We start from the raw sequence: 16,864 nt of genomic DNA, 5'->3' as shown, positions 1-16,864 counted from the left end.
CAGATTGAAATTTCACAAAATCAAAGACTGATGAAGGCTTTTGCTTACATCACAGAGAAAAATCTGTTTAAGCCTTTGGACTATCTTTGATAAAATACTGGATGGTCTAGTTCAAGGAGTTAAAATTAAATTCTCTAAAGATTCTTACAGTCTAACCAAACATACCATTTAATGAGAGAAATCCTTGCTCAGAGACAGCTTTTACCCCATTATGTCTATAGGACAAAAGCAGAGAGACAGAAATTGACTGTGCCCAGAAAATTCACGGATCATTTTAAACGTGTTCTCACCTCTGCTAGATGAAAAATGCAAAGCCTTTGGCATCAGGTAGATCTGGGCGCTGAGTTCTGACACTTACTAGCTATGTGATCTGAACTATGTTTCAGTTTCCTCATCTGCAAAGTGTGAAGCTGACATTTCCTTAAAGTTGTATGGCTAGAATTAAATGAGCAAACTTTGGTAGATCCTATGAGGGTGCCTGGCATACAAGAGCTATTCTGCAGATGCTTGTGTGCCCCTGGCTCACTGCTCTGCTCGTAGTTAGGACCTGAATAGCAGGAGCCATTAGCAGGTGAAGGCGCACCTGTGCCCACAGAGCCTGAGCCCCTCAAACAGGCTCAGCTGATGCTCTTGGAAATTATCCTCACTCGCCTACTTCTTCTCCACCCCAGCTCCTCTATGCCTTTGTTGGCTTTTGTCCCTGACTGGACCCTCACTTTTTAGTATTCCTCATGGTTTACCCTGAGACTCTTGGCTTTGAACCTGACCTCATATTTTTTATACAGATTTTGTTCTGGGTTTTTGTCCCTATTTCTTCAAGTTCCAGATTCAAGGTGCGGCTTTGTACTTCTATGTTGGCCCCAATAGCACATGCCAGTCCTTCCTCACCCATGGCTCAAAGACTGCCTCACCAAAGCAAAACAAAACAACACCTTGCATACATTTTCATCATCTTTTCAGAAACAGAGTTTCCTTGTTACAGAAAATCTCTTCTCAAAACCTCTTAGTGTGCTTTCAGTTTCATCTCGTGTCATCTGTAATGGTTCCAGCAGTAAGCCTGGACTCTCTGGGTCCTGGTTTAAGGCAGAAGCTGGGTGGGATGGACCAGGAAAGTGCATCAGGCAGGGTGAGGGGCACCAAAGCAAACACATACAGCAGATGCTGAAGTGGGAGTTCAGTCTTGGCTATCTGGGGAATTGCTTGTGAGAGGGCATGAGTGTGTGAGTGTGTGCCATGGCAAGGCTCTACCATGGAAGGAAAGGGGTTATCTGCCACCAAATCATGACTGGGCTGACTATATCTGACTATAGAGTTGTATCCACCACAGCTGAATTTAACAAATTTGTGGAAAGTGACTTTAAAAGAGTTGTTAGCATTGTGCCTCAATGCCTCTAAACCAATGGGCAGCTGAAAGGCAGATACATCTTCCTCAGGTTGCACTGAAGTGAATTGCTATTGGAAATGGGCTAACAAAATGGTTCTGAAGCCTCATCATTTTTATCAGAAAAATTTAGTCTGATCTGGAAATAAGATTGCCTTCAGCATTTCCATTAACATTGACAAAAATAACCTGATCCAGTTGCTTCTGCTTCTACATATGCCTCTTCTCTTTAAATGATAGATCTACAAGAAACCCTTTGTGGTAACCTTGTTCTGATGATTGATTACAAAGACAGCAAAGTAGGATGTTTGAGAGAATCATCTGTGATCACCATTAAAGAGAATTGGAGTTTTAAAATAAAGCAAGAACATAATCGGCTTTGTTTTTATGGCAGAGACTAGCCTAACCTGATTAAATTTTGAGAGGCTCATTGCTAGGAAAGCAGAAATCTGGCCCATAAAAGCCTGTGATCATCCAGTCTCAAATTAGGCCCCAAAGAAGGTACTCTTTCTATCTCACCTCGGATATGACTAAGGAGAATACTGGACAAAGAAGAACCTCCCAGAGGGTCTACCCAAGGGGACAAGTCCCCAGGTAGGGTAGGGAGTCCCAGAAATTCCTGATCATCAGAATTTTGGCACTGGAAGGGATTTCCTTTGATTTCTTTTCTAAAGGAATGCTTTTACTGTAGTTGTCCTATTCCTCCACTGACGTTGTGTATTGAGGGAAGATGGGTAGAGCCAGACAAATCAACTGTTTACAGGTGACAAAATGCAAACCATTTCACATTGGGAGCCATGTCTGCTCCTGATGGGAAAGGTGGTACGTGACTATGTGCTGGGTGCAAAGACTGGGCGGGACTTCAAAAGCTCCTGGGTATCTGGCCACCCAGAGGCACACACTTGGATGGGGACCACCACAGACTATGTGTCCAGCGTTCCTTGCCCCTGGATGCGGTCACATGACTGATTCTCACTAATGGGATCTGAGCTGAGTGTTGAGTGCTACTTCCACATCATTTATTTAAAGGAAAACCAATGGCCCTTCAAGTCTGCTCTTCCACTGGTGGGAGCACTGGCAGCTTCCACCATGACAAAGATGACGGAAAACAACATGGAAGGAACCTGGGTTTTGGAATAATCTAATGGAGCAGAGCCACCCTTCCAACCTGACTGCTCACTCCAAATAGTCAGGGAAGTGAGAAATGAACTTCTGTTATATGTAAGCTTCTGTTGTTTTAGATCTCTTTGGTATAGCAAATATATCCTCCTTTATCCCAATGCATGAAATCATGATTTCAGAATGATTCAATATATCTTATAAAAGAACAAATATAAGCATCATCTCTAGAATAATTTGAAATTTCAGCTCCAATGATCACCAAGTCATTTTTCTAGACATTATAAACTCTTAGGTCAGCAGAAAATTTGAATCTGGGGTATATCACACCCTCTGAAATTATATGTAAAAAAGTACAATACACACATAAAATTTTTCATTTTTATCAGCTACTCAAAAGTAGTCTTGAATGAATTCAAGTATTGTTATACCTGGTCAGGATGATCCCCTGGAGAAGGAAATGGCAAACCATTCCAGTATTATTGCCTGGAAACTCCCATGGACTGAGGAGCCTGGTGGGCTATATTCCATGTGGTCTCAAAGAGTCAGACATGACTTAACAACTAAACAACAAGAAGAACAAAAAATCTTGGTAATTCTGCATCATCCAGTATCAAGAAGAAACACTTATAAGGTTGCCCTATGCTGGTGAGATGAACATGTTAGCTAAATGACAAATGACCATTTTTGCCAATAGGATGCTCTGGTGCTCTTGGCTTAGTGTTTAGACATGAAAATTTGTATTCAATAGGCAGTCAGGAATGGCTAATCATGTTTCTCTTGGCTGCCATGAAGTACTCTTGTTGAAAACTAGTCCTTTGCTCACTATTGCCACCTGAATAGAATAAATTTAACAACACTTCCAATCCGTTGAACTGTTTTGGATGTGCCGTGGAGACTGCTATCACGTGCACACATATCTAGATGTCACACAGTCTAAGTCCACACAGCCACAAACATAAAACACCACCAAGCACCATCAGGCTCCAGTCCGACATAGCATGAAACGATGGTCGTTCAGTGTTGGCCTCTTAAAGATTTTTAAGATGGGAAATCTCATAAGCAAACATAGACAGACCTGGCTGTCCTTTTGACTAAGTGCATCAAGGTAAATATTTATTTCATATATAGGAAAATACACAAGTGCCCTTTACAGAGCAGAGAATGTAGCAAGCTGTTGCAATTAGACCTTAATATGGAGGACTAGAGGGGAAAGCACTACTTCATTTTCATTCTTCAGAGATTTTGTGAAGAATATGAGGGTTCATAAATTATTTGGGTATGGTGGGAGAAGGTGAGGGGGATTGGAGTCTGTAATTCACAATATGTATTTTTAAAAAGGCTTAGATAAGGAGGTAATACCTGACTGCAGGAGATATACTCAGTAGTTACAATAAAATCCTACAAGAAAGCATTGTTATTGATGGTCATATTTATTTATCCATTATAAGCATCAAGAAAAAACCCAGAAGGGACAGTCAAGGCGTTTTCTGTGAATAACACTGGGAAACTTGTGTTTTGGACATTTTCAAAACTCAAAGTATTTTGCTTGTTCTTGAAAGTGGCAATTCTAGTATGACAGGGAAGATAAACATCCTTAATAAGTTTTCATCTCACATATTTTACTGCTTGTGTAAACCATTATTAAAAACCAGAAAACAACTATTCCCTTGCTCCTGTAAACTTTAAATGGTCATTTTTCAAGTCATTCAAATGAAGGCTAATTTGATTGAATCAAACACCAAAAATGCTCCTGATGAGGACAGGCTTATAAACTCACCATACTGAGTCAGGGTTTGGGGGTTTTGTTTATTCTGGGCAGCATGATTTGACCCACAGAATGGCTATCTGAAACCAAGTAATAAAAATCTTTTCTATAATGGGGTTCCACTGTATTGGCTTTAAGATCAAATGTCACTTTTCTTTGATCTCTGTTGCTCAGATGTTCTCATTATGTGGAAAAGAATCCAGCAGGTGTTCAATTGTTTATTCAGTAAAGGGGAAGGTGAGCTGGGATTAAATTGTTATGACATAGCCTTGTTTTAGCCCCGATGATTCTCACTGAATTTGGAATAATTGTGTTGCTGCAATAGCAATCTTGCTAAGTACAATAGAACGTGGAGAAGCTTGGCTCAGAGGCCAATGGACTGCAGCTACCATCTGTGGGATGGAAACTAAATGCCTCTAAAAGAAATACTCATGAATGTAACTCGCCATCTTGTTGATTAGCTTTCTGGTGGACAGGATTCCAGTTGCCTAAATGAACCAGCACAAGCTCTCTCTGGAAGCCAATAAGCAGACGCATAACCGTTTGCTTTTGAATAAGCATTTGCCCAATAAATTCCAATATACTCAAAGCCCCTCTGAAAGAAGACACTTACAATCAAATTATATAAAATGTACAAAATTATATCAACACTTTGCAAACTGTAAATTAAAGTATGAAAACATAAGCTCTTGTGCCAGTTTTTATAAGGTCGTTTTTTTCCAACTCAACGACATTCCGCTCTCTTCTTGTCTCCTATTCTGTGTCTGAGTTAATTGTAAATTGGCAAGTTCCCATTTATGCTCCTTGATTTATTCAAAAGATAATTTTAGGCTTAATTCTCAATATTAGCACACATTTTCCTTCTATTTTTAAAGAAAAAGAATCCATCTTTGCAAGTTCACAATTGTGTTTCTCTCAGTGTATTCACACATGCACAGCACACACCACTCCTAGGCTTTATTAACTATTATTAACACACCTACATTCTAAATGTCTTTACTTCTGACTCCAGAATTGTAAAGTTTTTTAGACCATAATTCACTAAAATTCAGTTGGAGATGAGATTTTAGATAATTAAAAATAACACTGTAAGTATATGAGCTAAGCAAGAATTGGTTTTTATAAAGAATTTGAAACTCCCAAACAACTCTACAGATTTGCTTTTCTCATTTTCTCAGAATTTTATCTTGCAGGGTAAGAAAATCCTCTGTGGATTTTGCTAAGAGCTTGTCAGATGAAGGGGTGTGCCCTGGTTCGGTTCTCTGCCTCTTTTTCCTGTGGCCTAACCTCCCAGCCACAGCCACCAGTCAGGGCTCACCTCAGCTGGAAGGGATGCAGGGTCACAGGATGCATCAGGTAACTTTTGCTACCTTGTCTTGATTTATTGGATCTCAGTTTTGCTAACTGAATTTGCCTTAAGACCTGGTTAATAATTTCCACACTCTTAGTTTGCCCATGTTAGTCCTAGTCTCCTCCAACTCCTCTGGTCCCTCTTGACTCTACAAAGAGTTTAAGTCTTAATCCCAGTTAATGGTGGAGGCCCTACACTTGTGCTTGAATATTCCCAGTCTCTCTGTTTAACTTGTCCATCAAAACACCCCTTTATTGCCCCATGTCTGTGTTAGTGGTAACATGGTTGCTGCCATTCAGAGTGGCCTCTGTTGTTTAGTCTAGACTTCCTCAGAGAACTTTCAGCTGATATGTAGCCTCCTGTATGTCCTGTGCTGGTGGGGTGTGCGAGACCCTGACACCGAGTCTGCTCTGCCTCAGCATAGCTAACAGAATAATGCTCAACAATCCCCTATTAAGTGACAAGAGGTTGGAATATTTACATGTTCTATTGGAACTCTGTTATACCTCCTAATTTTCCAAATGTTGTTTCTATATCTTCATTTATATTCTCTTCCTTCTGGCCACTCTTTAAGGGCAAGAATTGCCTGATGCCCACTTTCATATTCATGTTTTCAATGAGGCAGACCCCCATCACACCATATTGATGGAGAGATCAAGCTTTGGTCCTGAACTAACATATTTTGTGTTACCTCACTCTAGTTAACTCTTCTGTACTCAGAAGTGGCAGTATTGGTAAGACTATGATACTAGTACAAAAACGTAAGGAATTTTCATCCCTGTTTCTTCTGTTTTAAGTTCCTGGTATCATCTTTTTGCCTTCCTTTTTTTCCTATTAGATCCAGGACTCACCTGGAATCAGCCACAATCGCTTTATTAATAGCTACTACCTCATATAACAACTCTGCAGGCTGGGAAAGATCAGGTCCATTTTGTAGATGAAAAATCCATGACTCATAAAGGTCAAGATTATTTTACCTTCAGATTTTTGCTATATAGGTCCCTTTAAGTGGGCAAGAGTGAGCAGGAAGGAATTACCTAGGAGACTCAAGTGGATTGAATGCACATGGGGTCAGCAGGGGGTTCAGTGAGGAGCACAGAGGATGACAGTGGGTTTTATTTCCTAGGTCAAGCAAGGGGGCAGAAGCAGAAAAAAATTCAGCTGCTGGAGACTTGGTTCCTGGACTTCAGGGTATTAATAAACGGCAGTGGGTGAGGGAGCAGAGATGGAAAAATCTGTGAGTGAAAGGCTATATGTCAAGAGTGTTTCATCTCATGGTGAGCTCTGATCTTTTGCAGTGAGACCAGAGAAATCTGTGATCTTTTATTGCAGCCTACCCTGGGGAAGGAGAGGGAAGTGGCAGCTTGCTTATTTTCTTTTTTTCTTCTTTTTTTAAAATTTAAATTTATTTATTTTAATTGGAGGCTAATTACTTTACAATATCGTATTGATTTTGCCATACATCAACACGAATCTGCCACGGGTGTACACGTGTTCCCCATCCTAAACCCCCTCCCACCTCCCTCCCTGTACCATCCCTCTGGGTCATCCCAGTGCACCAGCCCCAAGCATCCTGAATCCTGCATTGAACCTGGACTGGTGATTCGTTTCTTATATGATATTACACATGTTTCAATGCCATTCTCCCAAATCATCCCACCCTCTCCCTCTCCCACAGAGTCCAAAAGACTGTTCTATATATCTGTGTCTCTTTTGCTGTCTCGCATACAGGGTTATCATTACCATCTTTCTAAATTCCATATATATGTGTTAGTATACTGTATTGGTGTTTTTCTTTCTGGCTTACTTCACTCGGTATAATAGGCTCTGGTTTCATCCACCTCACCTTGGTTTCAAGACAAATCATCCAACTGAATCTATTTATAACAGAAAGGAAACCTAAAAGAGGAGTAAACTCATAAAACTTGGGTTGGACATTATTAAAGCAATATTAACTCTAAATGTGATTTGCTTATTAGATTTGAATAAAGTTCTTACACAGCCTATAGGACCCTATGATGTCAGACCATCTGCCCTATTACTTTGCTCGTCTGATTCAGTAGCTCCCTAGCCTTTCTCCATTCCCCTAACCCATTCATTTGGTCATTTTGGTCACCTGGCCTCCTGGCCTGGAAGAAGGCAAAGGTAGGAACACACAAACACTTGGCAAGTCCCTGACTCTGGGCTTTCTGGTCAGGCTTCCTCTTCCTGAGATGCAGTGCATCTTCCATCACATGTCTTCCCTGATAATCCCTCTCTTCGCATCCCCTTGGCACTCCCTTTCTATACTACTTTGCCTTCTCTTTCGCAACTCCCCTTGTTATACATGTGTTTATTGTCTGCCTCCTTCATCCTTCACTCCCGGGAAGGCAGGCCATCTGCCATCCGGTTTGTGTACTACCTTTGACCTAGCATACAGGAGAGCCCTATGTGTATAAGTAGTAGGTGCTCAGTAAGTATTTGTTAGGACTTTCCTGGTGGTCCAGTGGCTAAGACTGCGCTCCGAATGCAGAGGGCCCAGGTTCAATCCCTGGTCAGGGAACTAGATTTCACATATTGCAACTAAGAACTGGAGCAGCCAAAACTAATAAAAATAAAATAAACTTTTTTTTTAAAGAAGCATTTGTTGAACAACTTTATGCTGATTATTTTGTGGAATAATATCTCATGCTTAATGCTAATGTGTTTGATTCAATTATATATCCTGTTTGATTATGGTACTAAGTTTTAATATATCTCTCTCTCTTAATAAAATATCTCCCTTCTTCCTCAATCTTAAGTGGTCTACAGAGATAAGTAAAAAAACTGGCTTAAAGCTCAACATTCAGAAAACAAAGATCATGGCATCTGGTCCCATCACTTCATGGCAAATAGATGGGGAAACAGTGGAAACAGTGGCTGACTTTATTTTTCTGGGCTCCAAAATCACTGCAGGTGGTGATTGCAGCCATGAAATTAAAAGACGCTTACTCCTTGGAAGGAAAGTTATGACCAACCTAGACAGCATACTAAAAAGCAGAGACATTACTTTGCCAACAAAGGTCCATCTAGTCAAGGCTATGGTTTTTCCAGTGGTCATGTATGGATGTGAGAGTTGGACTATAAAGAAAGCTGAGCACCGAAGAATTGATGCTTTTGAACTGTGGTGTTGGAGAAGAGTCTTCAGAGTCCCTTGGACTGCAAGGAGATCCTACCAGTCCATCGTAAAGGAGATCAGTCCTGGGTGTTCATTGGAAGGACTGATGCTGAAGCTGAAACTCCAATACTTTGGCCACCTGATGTGAAGAGCTGACGCATTTGAAAAGACCCTGATGCTGGGAAAGATTGAGGGCAGGAGGAGAAGGGGACAACAGAGAATGAGATGGTTGGATGGTGTCACCATCTCAATGGATGTGGGTTTGGGTGGACTCTGGTAGCTGGTGATGGACAAGGAGGCCTGGTGTGCTGTGGTTCATGGGGTCACAAAGAGTTGGACATGACTGAGTGACTGAACTGAACAGAGATAAATAATAAAATATAAATAGACATATAGATTAAAGGAAAAGAAAGAATATTGAAATAAAGGAGAAAAAAAGAAAAGTGAAGCCTGTGTTAGACTTAGAACACAATATTAGTTTTCTGTTCTCCATTCATAACTTGGAAAGAAAGAAAAAAACCAAAAAAAAAAAAAAAAAAAAACCCAAAAACTAACAAAGCAAGCACATCACTCTTTATTTCTGTTATGTCATTGTGGAAAAACCTGGGATTGAACCCAGGTCTTGTTATTTATTAGTTGTGTACTTGGACAAATTACTTAATTTCTCAAGTGCTGAATTTTCCTTTCAGTAAAGTGAATATAATTGGAGTGTCAACCTCAGGGCTCTGCTGGAGATAAAGTGAGAACAGAATGCCCCATGCCCCCAGCAGGGGTGCTCACTCAGGAGGTGGAAGACGAGGGTGAGGGGTACCCTCACCCTCCACAGACCTGCCACAGACCAACTGCCCCACGGAGGAACCAGATGCTCAGCTCTGCTCTCAAGCACTGAAGCAACTGTGGGAACATGCCCTGTCCATGAAAGGAGCCATACTATCCACCTAAGTGACTTTACATATTTTTAAAAGGAAAAATTTCCCAAACGTGATCCTTTTCAAATCACTTTTAAACCCCAATCTCACGTATTAAACTGGGCTTGCACCTGGTGCCAAATGTGAGGATTAACACACCCCACATTTAGAGATGAATTGGAAACAGTGCTTTCGCATAGCCTTCCTACACACACCAAAACTAATTTGCCGTGCTTAACCTTGGTTCCCCAACAGGAGCTGCTGGTGGAAATGAAAGAGTGGTCTGGGTGGATGATACTGTAAATAACAGCCACCTGGAAAAAAATCCTGAGGAAAATTAATTTTCAGCAGTGGAACAGGGCAGGGGAAACAGAACTTGTTTCTCTGGCTTACGATTTATAACAAGTGTCCTCTTAAGTCACAATAATGAATCACTGACTTTTCCTCCCAGGAGTTTATTCTCTCTCCGAGATTGACTCTGCATATATGTAAATGAAAGGACATGGATCACAGCCCTGTCATTGTGAAGGGGCTTGCATAACTCAATGAAGCTATGAGCCATGCTGTGCACAAGACAGATGGGTCATAGTGGAGAGTTCTGACAAAACGTGGTTCCACTGGAGGAGTGAATGGCAAACGACTCCAGTATTCTTGTCACGAGAACTCCATGAACAGACTGAAAAGGCAAAAAGATATGACACTAAAGGATGAGCCCCCCCAGGTCAGTAGATGTCCAATATGCTACTGGAGAAGAGCAGAGGACAATTACTAATAGCTCCAGAAAGAATGAAGCTACTAGGCCAAAGTGGAAACCACGCTCAGTTGTGGATGTGTCTGGTGGTGAAAGTAAAGTTCAATGCTAAAAAGAATAATACTGCATAGAAACCTGGAATGTTAGGTCCATGAATCAAGGTAATCATGGACATGGTCAAGCAGGAGATGGCAAGAGTGAACACTGACATCTTAGGAAGCAGTGAACTAAAATGGATGGGAATGGATGAATTTAATTCAGATGACCATTATATCTACTACTGTGGGCAAGAATCCCTTAGAAGAAATGGAGTAGTCCTCCTGGTCAAAAACAGAGTTGACATGCAGTACTTGAGTGTAATCTCAAAAACAACCAAATAATCTCAGTTCGTTTCCAAGGCAAACCATCACAGCAATCCAAGTCTATGCCCCAACCACTGATGTTGAAGAAGCTGAAGTTGAACAGTTCTATGAAGACCTACAAGACTTCTAGGACTAACACTCCCAAGAGATGTCCTTTTTTTCATAGGTGATTGGAATGAAAAAATAGGAAGTCAAGAGATACCCAGAGTAACAGTAAAGTTTGGCCTTGGAGTACAAAATGAAGCAGGGGAAAGGCTAACAGAGTTTTGTCAAGAGAAAACACTGACAACACACTGGTGATAGCAAATACCCTTTTCCAACAACCAAGAGACAACTTTATCCATGGACATCACCAGTCAATACCAAAATCAGATTGATCATATTCTCTGCAGCCATAGATGGAGAAGCTCTATATAGTCAGCAAAAACAATACTTGGAGCTGACTGTGGCTCAGATCATCAGTTCCTTATTGCAAAATTCAGGCATAAATTGAAGAAAGTAGGGGAAACCACTAGGCCATTCAGGTATGACCTAAATCAAATCCCTATGATTACACACTGGAGGTGATGAATAGATTAAAGAGATGGATCTGGTAGACAGACAGCCTGAAGAACTATGGACAGAGGTTTGCAACACCATATAGGAGTCAGTGACCAAAACCACCCCAAAGAAAAAGACATGCAAGAAGGCAAATATGGTTGTCTGAGGAGGCTTTACACATAGCTAAGGAAAGAAAAGAGAAAAGCAGGGGGAAAGAGAAAAATACACCTATCTGAGTGCAGAGTTCCAGAGACTAGAAAGAAGAGAAAAGAAGACCTTATGTTCTTATTAAGTGAACAAAGCAAATAAGTAGAGGAAAATAATAGAATGGGAAAGACTAGAGATCTATTTAAGAAAATTAGAGCTATCAAGGGAATTTTATGCAAGTATGGGCAGAATAGAGGACAGAAATAGTAAGGATCTAACAGGAGCAGAAGACATTAAAAAGAGGTGGCAAGGATACACAGAACTATACAAAAAAGGTCTTAATGACCTGGATAACCATGATGGTGTGGTCACTCACCTAGAACCATACATCCTGGAATGCCAAGTCAAGTGGGCCTTAGGAAGCATCACTGAGAACAAAGCTAGTGGAGGTGATGGAATTCCAGCTGAGCTATTTAAAATCCTAAAAGATGCTATGAAAGTGCTGCACTCAATATGCCAGGAAATTTGGAAAACTCAGCAGAAGGACAGTACTGAAGAATGTACAAACTATCATATAATCATGCTCATTTAGCACACTAGTCAGGTTTCACTCAAAATCCTTCAAGCTAGGCTTCAGCAGTACATGAATCAGAAACTTCCAGGTGTCCAAGCCAGGTTTAGAAAAGACAGAGGAACCAGAGATCAAATTGCCAACATCTGTTGGATCATAGAGAAAGCAAAGGAATTCCAGAAAACATATACTTATGCTTCATTGACTACGTTAAAGCCTTTGATTGTGTGGATTACAACAAACTGTGGAAAATTCTTAAAGAGATGGGAATACCATATCATCTTACTTGTCTACTGAGAAACCTGAATGCAGGTCAAGAAGCAACAGTTAGAAGTGGGCATAGAACAACGGACTGGTTCAAAATTGAGAAAGGAGTTTGTCAAGGCTTTATACTATCACTCTGCTTATTTAACATATTCAGAATACATAATATGAAATGCTGGGCTGGGATGAATCACAAGCTGGAGTCAAGATTGCTGGCAGAAATATCAACAACCTCAGATATGCAGATGATACCATCCTAATGGCAGGAAGCAAAGAGGAATTTAAAGAGCCTCTTGATGAGGGTAAAAGAGGAGAATGAAAAGCTGGCTTAAAACTCAGCATTCAAAAAACTAAGATCATGGTATCCAGTCTCATCACTTCATGACAAATAGATGAGGAAAAATTGGAAGCAGTGATGGAATTTATTTTCTTGGGCTCCAAAATCACTGCAGACTATGACTGCAGCCATGATATTAAAAGACACTTGCTCCTTGGAAGAAAAGCTATGACCAACCTAGACAGTGTGTAACAAAGCAGAGATATCACTTTGCCAACAAAGATCAGATGTGAGTTGGACCATAAAGAAGTCTGAGCACCCAAGAGTTGATGCTTTTGAACTGTGATGTTGGAGGAGACTCTTGAGAGTTCCTTGGACTGCAAGGGGATCAAACCAGTCAATCTACATTTTCCTACCATGTCTGTAGCCATTCTCTCTCAGTGTCATTCTTACAGTGATCCATGAGACAAGGTTTATTATTTCTCCACATTGCAGATGCAGAAAATAAGACTAAGGGAGATTAATAATTTGGCCAAATTCAGTTGGCAGAACCAGGATTCAATGAAATCCCCAAAGTTCTCCTCCCCTCCAAAACCCAATTCAACAAAATGGATGTGTTCAACAAAAATGTACTGAATACTTGTTTTGTGTAAAATAGCAAAAGAGATGTATACCTACAATCCCTGATTTACTCCAGTGAAAATAACCAGGAAATACTGAAGGGAGAGACTGTTTTGCATTTGGATAGTTATTACCAGTAGCCTGGCAAAAAGTATTGTGTTACATGAAAAAATATGATTGAGTAAACCAGAAAACTTTCCAGCTCTTCTACAGCAATTAGTGTAATTTCATTATTTAGCATAAAATGTGAATGCTCAGGTTCATTAACAGTCAAATCCAGATGCAAATGCAAATAGAGAAAATGGAAAACCAAATAGCAAACTCTCATGATTTGCCTTTTGTTGAAATTGATGCCGGTGCTCTCCACTGTAAACAAGTACTGAATTACAGAATTCTTGGCCTGAAAGAAACATAGAAATTATTCGCTCCAATTCTCTCTGATTATTTTTAAGCTTGGGGTCCAAAGGAAAATAGTAAGTATAAGAGATTATCAGCACTCTGGTTGACAGTACCTATGAAGGCTGGACCAATACCTATCTTGAGATGCAGCTATTCAACTTCTAAGATAGTCCCAGCAGAAATGCTTTCACTTTTCACCAAGTGATAAATATGTTAATGTTCATACAAGCATTTTTTGGCAATAATCCTAAACTGTAGTCAATCTAGTGATCAAAGTAGGCTGGGTAAATAAAATATGGTATATTTAAATGAAGAAATACACCACGTGGCTGTGACAATGAAGTACAACTGCATACAATCAAATGGATGAATCTTGAAAACATTATGCTGAGCAAAAGATACTGTAATTTTATCATGATTTTATTTATATAAAGTTCAAAAGAGAGCCTAGTGTAACCTAAGATGTCACAAATCAGAAGAATGGTTATTGGAGCTGGGGTGGGAGGTGGTAGATGGAAGGAGACATGGGGTTTGTTGGAATGCTGGTGACTTTTGTCTTTTGATTTGAGAACTGTTACACAGACCTGCTCACTTTGTGACCAAGCATTGAGCTGTATACTTATTAGCGTGCATTTTTTCTGTCTGTATGCCATACTTCAATAAAATTCCACTCCCTGAAATAATGAAACTTTAGCACTCCTGTTATCAGACTGTACGTTATCAAGAAATTCTCTGGCACACTCAGAAATATTTATGGAATGTTATAAATCTTAATTCTGCTTAAACTAACATTTGTTTCAGTCATATTAACAAAAATAAATACCTCAATATTGAAAAGTTTGCTAAAGAAACAAATGTGTTTGATGAGAAAAAATACTATTTCTTTTGGCAAGCATTTGTGGGATTGGAGGTAGCAAATGTAAAGCTTCCAAAGTGTTACCAAATTTGTTTATAAGCTCAGTTTACTCAAGACTCAGAATTTGTGGAGTTGTATTTTTTAAGCTGTAGGAATAAAAATAATTGTAATGGAAATAAAGAATCCCTTTCTCAAATGTTGCTCTGGTTCCATCCCAACTACACGTAGTTTATAATGCGGGCACGTGAAAAGTATCCCCAAATATTTGCTATATGAATAAAAGTAGAGCACAGTGAGTACTCTTTTGAATACATCTGATCAATCTTTCTCACATAGAGGCAATATGAGGATTTTTTAATACCTGGTAAACAGAAAATAATCTATACTTCTTTATAATTTTATTAGACAATAATAGAGAAGAATGACTGAAAAAAATCTCTATTAAGGTACTAATTAATATTACTTACAAAGTACCTGTAAATGATTTATGAAACTACAAATCATTTAGGATAAAGAAGCTTTCTTGCTAAAGAAAAACTTGGAACTTTTTAGAACCTTAGAAAAACAAAGAAAAAAATCCACCTTTAGAGAAAAAATTGAGACAGCAGTATTACTCTCCCTGAGAGTAATCATACATTAAACTGGTGTCAAGAAAACCTTAGAAAATATTAGCTTTCAGGGAAAAACACTTACAATTTATATTTTCTACTTTTAAGTAATTTATTCTTGCTATGACTCTAAAATCTGCCTAAACCACCATTAACATTTTAAAAGAAAGTTCTCTACTTCTTACCAAACAGAGATAAATAATGCCTGACAACAGCATTAGGGAACATAAACATAAAATTACCTGTTATTAAAAACTGAACACATTTTTCTCAAAGAAATATATTACTCAGCTGTAAAATAGTATGTTTGCCATTCACACTAATGTTTCAACATTATGGTTCAATCTTCTAAAAAGCTGACATGGAAAATAATGGCGTAATAAACTAATTCATCATAATGTGCAAAAGAAACCGCTGGAATAAATTGTAATAACCTTTCAAAAACTAGCAGCTTTTAAAAGTATTAATTTCTACTTCAGATAATTGGAAAGGACACCTGGGTGGGTAGGCAATATTTTTTATGGGATTGCTCTGTCAGGAGCTCAGATTGTCTCTGGACTCAGCAATGATCATTTAGCACTAAATGACAGTGAATCTTGCAAATAGGTCTTCCTAGATGGTGTTTGTCATAAATTACCAAACTCAACTCCCCTCAAGGTCAGCCATATGAGAGGGCAGGTATCAAATGGCCTTCGCCAGGACCTAGCGTGGTCCTGGGGTTTCTCGTAAACGGACAATAGTTGTGTTGGCAGCCATAAAATCAACTTAATGGACTGACAACATAAATTACCATCAAACTTTGACAACATCCATCTCTAGAAAACAACTGGAGAATGCTCTTATAACACAGCTGAGGAACATGGATAACAATATGTTTTGTTTTATACTAGATCATAAATATTCTTAACAATGCTAAGTGGGGAATGACTTAATATTAGAAGCCACGATATGTTTTACCTGATGCACTAAAAACAGTATCTAAGTAACATTAAAATGACACTTGTTATATTGATATACATAATGCAACAGAGAGTGAATGGGGGTGTTGTGTGTGTGTGTGTGTCTGTGTGTACGTGTGTGTTCATTCTAGGGAAGAAGGTTGCATTTGCCTGGCACTGGGTACTTTTATTAAACCTAAACAACTGAAAAGAATATTGATTTCTTTCTAGTTTCATTTTACCTACATAGTCCACTGAATCCACAGGAAAGATAGATTTTTCTGTTCTCACATCACCTTGGATGAATCATTTGAACTTACTTTCTCTATGGCTTGATTTTTCCATTTGTGCAGTAAAATAATTATTACACAAAAACATTTTGAAGGCAGTGGAATTAATCCTTAGCTGCTACTGCTGCTAAGTCGCTTCAGTCGTGTCCGACTCTGTGCGACCCCATAGATGGCAGCCCACCAGGCTCCTCTGTCCATGGGATTCTCCAGGCAAGAACACTGGAGTGGGTTGCCATTTCCTCCTCCAATGCATGAAAGTGAAAAGTCAAAGTGAAGTCGCTCAGTCGTGTCCGACTCTTAGTGATCCCATGGACAGCAGCCTACCAGGCTCCTCCATCCATGGGATTTTCCAGGCAAGAGTACTGGAGTGGGGTGCCATTGCCTTCTCCAGAGGAGGCACCAAATAAACCCCAATAGTAGAGAATCATATTGATAATTTATTAAAATAATGTACTCTAGACAATCAATTCACTGTTTTACAAGTTACTTTGGTAGAAAATTAGCTAAACTAATAAACTGGAACTTTGGAGATAAATTAAATATCATTGTTTTGCTAAATTTTCTTTTATTATTTACT

General features: G+C 39.4%; 1 protein-coding gene across 15 annotated transcripts in view; it reads right to left on the bottom strand.

The window, feature by feature from the left end:
* Window positions 1–16,864, bottom strand: part of HS3ST5 (heparan sulfate-glucosamine 3-sulfotransferase 5) — a 293,471-nt gene that overhangs the window by 86,488 nt on the left and 190,119 nt on the right. For 2 of the 15 annotated variants that reach the window (XM_059889806.1, XM_059889808.1), the window contains exon 4: window positions 2,932–3,063. The gene's annotated coding sequence lies outside the window, so the exon portion shown is untranslated. 15 annotated transcript variants of the gene reach the window in all.

Source organism: Bos taurus, chromosome 9, assembly GCF_002263795.3.
Source record: "Bos taurus isolate L1 Dominette 01449 registration number 42190680 breed Hereford chromosome 9, ARS-UCD2.0, whole genome shotgun sequence".
NCBI classification, from domain to species: domain Eukaryota; kingdom Metazoa; phylum Chordata; class Mammalia; order Artiodactyla; family Bovidae; genus Bos; species Bos taurus.
The sequence above is the reverse complement of the archived record's forward strand: the minus strand, read 5'-3'. Positions and strand labels throughout refer to the sequence as shown.